The 8382-nt window shown below is 66.3% G+C and overlaps 1 long non-coding RNA gene across 1 annotated transcript; it reads right to left on the bottom strand.

Annotated features, from left to right (window-relative positions):
* Positions 1-1135: 1135 nt before the first annotated feature.
* Positions 1136-4208, bottom strand: LOC119469051. Its single transcript, XR_005197869.1, has 2 exons — positions 3735-4208; positions 1136-1576 (listed from the first exon to the last, which is right to left on the bottom strand). It is a non-coding gene; the product is annotated as an uncharacterized LOC119469051 (long non-coding RNA).
* Between the last annotated feature and the right edge of the window lie 4174 nt (positions 4209-8382).

Below are 8382 nucleotides of genomic sequence, written 5' to 3'. Positions count from 1 at the left end.
CGGCCTGAGGAAGGGCAGACTCCGCGGTGACCTCAGACCCTGCCTCACCTCCTCCCACGTTGCCGTGGCAACTGTCCAGGGCGCCCGCGGTGGGGGCGAGGGCCGCACTTGGCCGCACTCCGGTCCCGCGGGGGCCGCCCCGCCGCCAGCACCGTGGACAGCGCCGCGACCGCCGGCGGGGGCCGGACCGCAGCACCCCAGACCCCCGGACCCCAGCCCGCCGCCCGGCGCACCCGCCCGCCGCTCCCCGCGGACCCTCCCTTTGTCTCCCGGCCCCCGCCACCCTCAGCAGGCGCCCGGGCGCTCCGCGCTGCGGACACACGTGGCCAGGGGCCGGCTGGCCGCAGCCTGGCCCGGGCCGCGGGCTCCCCCCTCGGCCACCCCCGCCCGCCCCGCGACGCCAGAGACGCACGGGCCCCTTTGTGTCCCGCGGCCAGATCCCCGGCCCGGCAGCTGGGCCGCCCTCTGGGCGGGCGCATTGTTCGCCGGATTTGTCCGCGGCGCGAATGGCCGCCGGGGGCCGGGCTCGCCTTCCTCCTGCGGGAGGGGCGCCGGGCCGGACCGGCTCGCTGGCCATTTCCATGAGAAAGGAGCGGCGGAGGCGCCTCTCTTGGCATTCACCGCGTGCCTTAATTGTATAGACATTAAATCAAGGTCCGCTGTGAACACGCAGAGGGGCCCTCAGGGCTGTGCGGGCGGCGGGCGTCTGGGCCGGGGTCGGGACCGGCTCGGGCTTTCGCGGGGTCCTAGCCCGAGGGGCGCTAACGCTCAGGCGTCTTCGCCGCGTGGTGGGCAGGGCGGGGGCGCTGCGCTCGGCGGACTGTGGGGTCCCGGTCCGCCCCCGACTCGGAGGAGCCCACACTTCTCCCCTCTCCGCGGCAGCGAGTGGGGCCCCGGGTGCATCCCTCCGGACGTTCCTGGAGCCAGGGCGCCCGGGGACCGCGGAGACGGATTCCGGGGGTGGGGGCGGTGAGCGCGTGCGCACCAGGCCGACCCCCGCGAGGCTTCGAGGGGCGCAGAGACCGCTCCGACTGGGCGGCGCGAGCTCCTTCGCGGCTGCCTTTACGGGCTGTGCCCCGGCCCGTGCCGACCCAGGAGCGTGCACCGAATGCGGTTAAAAGAAAGAATCTCGATGCTCAAAGATGAAAACTCGTCTCTTTTTACAACCCAGCGAGCTCGCCCTCTCCGCGCGCAGCGGGCCAGCGAGAAGGCGCTCGAGCTGTTCCTGGAGAAAGACGGGGGGACCCAGAGAGGCCGCTTGCCCGCCTCGCCCCGGCCCGGCCCCGAGCGCAATTACCAGTCCAGGCGGGAGCTGCCGCCGCCGCCTGCCGCTCCCGGGCCACCGCCGCCTCGGCTCCCCGCTCTTCGGCTCCCGGGGGCCCCCGCACTCTGCTGCCCTGGGCGGAGAGGGGCGCGGGAACCCCCAAAAGGTAGCCAGGCAAGTCCCCAGCGCTGCGGGCCGGCTGGGAGCCGAGTGTCCGCGGGGTCCTGTTCATCCGGCCTGGCCCCCAAGGCGACCGTCCCTGCTCCCGCGGCCGCCGCCGCCGCTGCTGCCTCCGCGCGTATCCGCGCTCCGCTCCGGCACCGGGCGATTATCACTGGGGCGCGCGGTGACGTCACCCGGACACCGGCCCCGCCGCCTCCCCGAGGTGTCCTTGAGAACTGCGGGGCACGCGCGCCGCGCACACGCGCACACACGCACCGCGCGCCTCGCGCCTCTCGCGCATTCGCGCCGCGTCCCTCCCCGCGCGCTCCTCGGCAGCTGTCACGGACGCAGCCCTCGAGCGCCCTCGACCGTGCCCTGCGCCCCGCGGCCACACGGAGGCCCGAGGAAACGCCTGTCTCACTTGCGCCCCTCACCTGGCCCTCCGCGCCCACGCGCGAGCCCCTGCAGCCGCACACCGACACCCCAGCCACACCCCGCCGCGCGCACGCCCCGCCACGCGCACGACTCGCCGGCACGCAGCCCAGCGGCACCCGCAGACATGCACCCGCACTCGGCCCGGGCCGCGGGTTCGCGGCTCCTGTCTCGCACGCGCAGAACGCACTCTGCCGCGCAGCTCATACAGCGGCCCTCCAGGCTTCTCACTCCTGAGAAAGGCCAGGGTCCCGCCGGCCTCCTGCGGATGGCCCTGCTGGGCTCCGTACCGGAGGAGGGAGTTAGAGGTCGTCCTTCCCCGCCCCCATCGGAGCCTGCGGTTCTCACTGTGTCTGACTGGGACGGGAGCTCTTGCCCTTAGGGACCACAGAAGCACAGGCGACACTCCAAGTCCGACTGCAGTCAGGGCCCGCTCCATAGGGTCCTTGGGCGCCCCCCATCTGGCCCTCTAGGGCCAGGGATCAGCGGCTTCCCCAAGCCTCCCTGCCCAGAGCCTCCCCCGCGGGCCTTTGTTTAGGCTGCAAGGAGCGCAGGCCCCGCGCGGCCCGCAGGCCTCTGTTGCCCTCTCCTTCCTTCCAGGGCCGACCCAGCCCCTGCGCCCTCTGCCCTCGGAGCAGAGCCTAGGCCTCCCTGGGCGCAGGTCTCGCTTCTTCCTTTTCCACCCTCTCCAGCACTGCCTAGCCCATGGACAGTGGGTTAGGAAGGGCGGCAGGAACTCGGGCTGGTTCTGTCCCCACCGCCTCCGCGGTCCTCAACCGTCAGGACGCCCCTCCCCCTTTGGTGCGGCTTCAACCTGACCCTTCCCAGCCGCAATTCCTCGCCCTTTGCATGTGTCGGGATAGCCTTTCTCTCTCTCAGGTCACGCACAAGCCCTCTACTCCTCCACAACCCAAGGAAACCTTCTGTACCAAGCGCAAAGCTCTGGAAGCTGCCCCAAGCCTGCGGGTGCGGGCAGCCGCAGCAAGTGCAGGCTGGACGCTGGAGGGGCTGAAGGGCTGCTGAGGCCTGGCTGCAGCCGTCCCGCTTCATTGGAGACCGTGGCCCTTGGCCTCCAGTGGTCGGGATCGGACCCTCACCCTGATGGGACTGGGGCGGTCTTCAGGGCAGCCCGAGGCTCCCAGGCTGAGGCATCCGCTGTCCATGGTGTTGAAACGGAACCCTGAAACCTCCGCCTCGCTTTCCGACTTTACCCCCAGCCCTCTTCTCACCAAGGGGTGGGGCCAGAAGGGCCGGCTCCAGCATCCTCCCCTCCCGTCCCCTACCCTTAGCTTCCTGGACCGGTCCAGGACGTCTCCGGATTCCAGCTCCCTGGAACTTGTTCCCATTCTAAGGGGAAAGACTCCTTAGCACCCCCCATCTGTGCCTTGGCTCCAGGGACCCCAAATCTTTCTCTGGGTCTCTTTTTCCTTGCAGGACCGGCTCTACCTGGGGCAGGGAGGGTCGCGCCCTTCGCAGCCGTGCTCCTTTACCTGGGGAGCATCTTCCTTCTGCGCACCTTACCTTTGGCGGAGGTCTCTCTGGCATGCCAGGGTGGGGAAGGAGGGAGGCTGGGGGTCGCCCCTTTCGCTTGGGTCAGCCCAGATTTTTGTACATCCCTAGGAGAACCTGGCCCCTCTAGGAGTCCTGAGTAGCCATCGGGGTCCCTGGCTCCATACTTCCACCCCCGGTGTGCAGCGGCCCCAAGCCCAGGGGCTGGGGGAAGGACCGTCCCGGGCTTGGGGGTGGAGCCGGCCGGTAGGAGCCGCGCGGGAAGGGGAGTCCGCTGCAGCCTCTGCCCCGCCCGCCCCGCTGCGTCCGCTCTGTGGGGACCTTTTCGGTGGCCCCGCGAGCTTCGAGGGTTTCATAGTCAACTTACTGTTGCTGGGCCTGGGCTGGGGTCTGTACTCCACCCCGCTCTGCGGAGGCCCAGTCTCGCCTTGCCCGCGCCTCCTCTCCGCCGCCGCCCACGCCGCCGCCTCTCCCGAGCACACGGAGAATTTGTTTGTGGATTTGTTTATTTGCCAGCTCCGGGGACAGTGGGGGAGGGGAAAGGGGCGCGAGGGTGGGGGCGGCGGCGCTGCCGAGCCGGCTCGGGCTCCCGGTTCCCGGCTGCCGCCGCGGTGCGCACAAAGGCCGGCGCGCGGCGGGCCGGCAACTTCGCTACGGGTCAGGTGGCTCTGGCGGGGGCGGGAGCGGGAGGAGGATGGGAAGGAACTCCCGCCGAGACCCCCACCCCTCCGCCTCCCTCCTGTCCGCCATCCGCCATCCGTGAAAGCCTCCGAATAGCGTGGGATTAAACAAATCAGCAGAACCCGTAGAGAACCCCTCCCTTTCCGCTCCTCCCGTCACCACCACCCGCTCCTCCTCTGCGGGAGGCCTGTCATTCCTCCAGAAACCGGAAAGGCCGAGGCCCACATTTGGGAACAGCTGGCTCACCACCTCTTGACCCTTGACCCCGCCCTCCTTTGGAGGCGGCTGCAGCCCCCCCAAAACCCCCTGCGGCATGCGGGGGCGGGGAGGGTGCTGAAAACCAGATGCAGGTGCCCACAGCACAGATGTGGCCGGCAGAGGGGCTGCGGCCCTTGCCTCCCAATGGCCCACAGCTTCCCAGTTCCAGCTGGGGTGGTCGAGGGAGCTCAGAGGCCCCCACCCAGTGCCTCACCCAGGGATGGGGGAGACCTCTGTCTGACTCTGCAGCAAGGCCTGGGTCCCCCTGCCACCCAGCACCTGTGACTGTGACCCCAAACATCTCCCCTGTAGGCAGCCTGTCCTGCTGGGTGAAGAGGGGCCTCCCATTCCTCCCACACCAGGCTAAACCTCCCAGAGGTGGGCAGATGCTTGGTGCCATGAGGGGCAAGGGTCCCCGAAGTCCCCTCCCACCCAGCGGGGGCCCCCGGAGCTCCAGGGACACTGCCAGGAGGCTTGCTTCCCAGGACTAGGGGGTAGAAGTGCAGACATGGCAGCTGCCCCCACCCACAAGCTGAGGCGGGGGCTCCACCTGCCGCTACTCCTTCCACACCTGTCCCTCGGGCTTGGGGCAGATGGGGCCAGTTGTGGGACCCATGCCTGGTGGAGAGAGGGATGGCCTCTCCTGGTCTTGCTCCTCCTCACCCTTTGCAGCAGGTGGGGGGAACCCCGCCTGCCTGAGCGCTGAGGGTGGGAGGGCAGCGGCCGACCACAAAGGCAGCGATTGTCAGCCTGCCCAGGCACACAATGGGGTGGGGGCAGCACAGGGCCTGGGGCCTCTGCATGCAAATGAGGCCACGGCCCCTTTCTCTCTGCTCCTGGCCTCGACCCCTCCTCCCTGGCCCCAGTCAGAAGGAACATACAGACAGTGAACTGACTGTCCCAGAGGTGGAACTCCTTGTGGGACCCTCCAGAGCTGCTGGGCTGAGAGCCTGGAAGAGCAGGCATGAACAGAGGCCAGGTAAGCACTGTGCCTGGGCGGGCAGGGAGGCAGGATCCGGCGTGGAACAAGGGGAGCCGGGTGCCTGGCCTGTGGCATGGCGGGAATAGGCCCTTTGTTCCTCAGGGGCCAATATTTCAGCCTGAGGTGTGAACCTGGCTGGTCCCAGCCTCCCTGGCCATGCACTGTTGCTGGGGAATTGGGGACGTGGAGCCTGGGCCAGCAGTCCCTGCCCCACCCTTGCCCAGGGCTGGTTCCCTCTACAGGGCTGCCTCTTGACTTTGGGCAGTGCCTCCCTCCCTTGCCTCCAGGCCTAGCCTAGGGTCCCAGAGGATGTGTTTCGGGGAGGGCACGGAGGCTGGCCCCTGCTGGCCCCACCTAAGGATATTGGCGTCAGTAAATTTCCCTGGAGGAGTGAGGGGTGAGCAGCTTGCCCCAGCGATGCTCTCCTCTCCCAAAAGATGTAGAAGTTTAGGAGCAGGAGCTTCGAGAAGGCTCTGGGGTCTTGTCACCTCGGGACCCCTCCAGCGGGAACGCCTCCTGCTTGGCTTTGGGGCCACCCCAGGCCTGCTGGGCCCTGGGGGACACCTGTTTAGGGCACGTTCCTTTTGAACCTCGGCCTCAGGGCAGCCCAGAACAGACCTGCTCAGAGCTGGGGCAGGTTCACTCCCAGTCCTTCGTCCACCTCCATGAGATGCAGTGAAGGTGGGTGTGGCCAGCCCTGCCACGGGGCAAGGGCCCTTTGTCCCAGAGTCCACATGGGACGGGGTGTCTCTGTGGCCTTCTCAGTGACAGCCTGACCTCTAAGTGGGAGCAGGGGCATCTGATAGGGACTCCTCCCCTTCCTCAGGCCCTCCCCCAGAACTCAGGACCTCACCAGAGGGAGCTTGGCCAGAGGAGCTTGTGGGTCCAGCTAGCCCAGGCACCAATCCTCAGAGGATGGAGCCCCTCAGAAGTGGCTTGGCTCGGCATGCAGAGAGCAAGACCATCTTTGGCTGGGCTGACAGCTGCTAGATGGCCTGCAGCTCTGGGTCCTCGCTGTCTGTCCCACCAGGACACATCTGCCAGTCCTTTCTCAGGGTTCAGGTCCCCGTCACTCTCTGAGCACCTGCCCCTGGTCTCTATGTCTCTGCCAGTCTCTCTGTCTCTCCCCTAGTCTCTGTCTCTCCCTCAGTCTCTCTGTCTCTCCCCTGGTCTCCGTGTCTCTCCCCTGTCTCTGAGTCTCTCCCCTGTCTCCGTGTCTCTCCCCTGTCTCTGAGTCTCTCCCCTGTCTCTGAGTTTCTCCCTGGTCTCTGAGTCTCTCCCCTGTCTCTGAGTCTCTCTCCCCTGTCTCTGAGTCTCTCTCCCCTGTCTCTGAGTCTCTCCCCTGTCTCTGAGTCTCTCCCCTGTCTCCGTGTCTCTCCCCTGTCTCTGAGTCTCTCCCCTGTCTCTGAGTCTCTCCCCTGTCCCTGTGCCTCTCCCCTCTGAGTCTCTCCCTGGTCTCTGTGCCTCTCCTTCTGGCCTCTGTGACTCCCCTCATCTCTGCCGCCCCTCCCACAGGTCCGTATGCTGCCATCGTGCCTTTTCGTGGCTCTCTCCTCTCTGCAACATCTTCCTCCCCAACTTCCTCTTGCTCCCCTGTCTCCTTCCATTTACCTCTCAGGAGTGATTCCAGCCAGAAAGGAGGGCCAGCAGAGGGGCTTCTCAGGCTGCTGTCTGCTGGTAGGGACATGGGCATTCTCTTACCTAACTCTTGGGGGATGCCCCCTCCACCCCTAAATCAAATGCCACAGGAGTGTTCCATTCCAGGAAGAAGCTGGAGCCTCCACCCCAGGCCATTGCCCTGGGACCCTGTGTAACTGGGACCAGGCATCTAGAGGCAGGCGGGACAAGCCCAAGGAAGGGTGGGCTTAGAAACGGGGCTGTCCCTGGGGCTGACAGAATGGCGGCCCCCAGGCAGAACGCGGCTCTCCTGTCTGACCAGCGCAGGCATTGCAGGGAGCGGGCATGGGAGCCCTGGCATTTCCCCGGTTGCAGAGGCGAGGGTCTCGTGCTGTCCTGGGTCGTGCCGCAGGGAAGGACACACAGCCTGTTCCTTGGGCTGGGCCCTCTGCCCAGGGCTGCTCTGGGAAAGCAGGCAGGGTGGGCCTAGCAGGGCAGTATCCGGGGTGGGGGCCGAGGACCGCACCCCTGGGGGTGCAGAGAAAGGACCTGTTAGTGCTGGTTTGTTTTCCTCTGGTCTCAGATACTCCAGAATGTCTTCGCTTTGACAGTGAGGCCAGGTGCTGGGCTCAGAGCCTTCAGTGGCCATGGGCTGTGGGGAGAGGCAGGTGAGCCTGTTTTCGTGTCATTGTGTTCATTTAGGGTGTTGTTTATTTAGGGCGAGTGAAGTGATTTTCCGCTAACAGCGGAAATAGAAAGCTCTCTCTAAAACACAACACTTAAAAGAGTGGGCAGAAGGACCTGCTGGGCAGCGGGAGGGGCTCGGTCGCCACAGGCGTGTCCGTGCTTCGGGAGGGCTCACGGCTTCTGCACAGGCTTGACGAGCACGGGATTTCATGCTCTAATTTGTGACTTTTGAAAATCTGCTATTTTCCACCCATGCTCGCTTGGTGGGAGGTCTGCCTGGAGGTGGCATCAGACTGGGGTGGGCTGACCCTGGAGCTATCTGGGGCACTGTCCTTGTCACTGGAGGCTTCTCAGGCTGGACAAGGGGGGGCCTCCATTCTGGGGAGATGCTTTGGAATGTGTGTGCCGGGGAGGAGCAGAGGCAAAGGACAGACTGGTGCCTTGGCCGCACTGCGGTCTCAGCCCTTGGCCATCCCTAGGACCACTTTGTGCAGCTCTGTTTTCCACTGTCTTTCCAAGGCTTCCTCCTCCCCCTCCCTTGGAAGTGGCTTAGACACAAATTCTCACTAACGTGTGAATCACTGCAAAGATGGCTGGCAGCCTGGCTCTCCCCTGCTCTCCAAGCTTCTGGCTTTGGCTGAGGGAGGGAGGACTTGAGGGAAAGGAGGGGAAGGAGTGTCAGTCCTGTGCCTCCTGCAGGCTGCCCCCCATGTCCCTCTGGTCTGGAGGGGCAGCGGCCTCAGCCTTTCCAGCCCCAGGATGCCATTCTGTCCCAAGTCTCCCTGAAGCT

The sequence above is a fragment of the Cebus imitator genome, unplaced genomic scaffold (assembly GCF_001604975.1).
Source record: "Cebus imitator isolate Cc_AM_T3 unplaced genomic scaffold, Cebus_imitator-1.0 Scaffold555, whole genome shotgun sequence".
Lineage (NCBI taxonomy): Eukaryota > Metazoa > Chordata > Mammalia > Primates > Cebidae > Cebus > Cebus imitator.
Note: the sequence above shows the minus strand (reverse complement) of the source record. Positions and strands in the feature narration are given on the sequence as shown.